The sequence below is a fragment of the Penaeus monodon genome, chromosome 28 (genome assembly GCF_015228065.2).
Source record: "Penaeus monodon isolate SGIC_2016 chromosome 28, NSTDA_Pmon_1, whole genome shotgun sequence".
Classification (NCBI taxonomy): Eukaryota; Metazoa; Arthropoda; class Malacostraca; order Decapoda; family Penaeidae; genus Penaeus; species Penaeus monodon.
In genome coordinates this window covers 18,442,319-18,442,685 of record NC_051413.1, presented here as the reverse complement: position 1 = coordinate 18,442,685, position 367 = coordinate 18,442,319, and positions in this window count along the sequence as shown.

Genomic DNA, 367 nt, shown 5'->3' with positions numbered 1-367 from the left:
CAAAATCTAAAACTTCCCTTTTAACATGAAAACTGTTCTTCCTGCTTTGAGGAAAGTGGTCCTCGCCTTACATTTTCTTTCGGCTTATATTCACATCAGTTCCGAGCGAAGTCTTTGCCATGGTGAGGGCAGCAGTTTGCGGCGCCGACACCGTGGACGTACGAAAAAAAGCCTGGATAAAACTCCTTAATCTGACCCTCCAATTTCCATGACCTTCCATGACCCTCCGGAGCTCCATAATTGCCCTTCATGACCCACCTTAGTTCTTCCCTTGAAAGATTTAAACACCCGCAAAACATGCATTATGGCTGTATAGCATTAGATAAAATTGAATTATATAAATGGTTACAGATAACCAACACTTGCC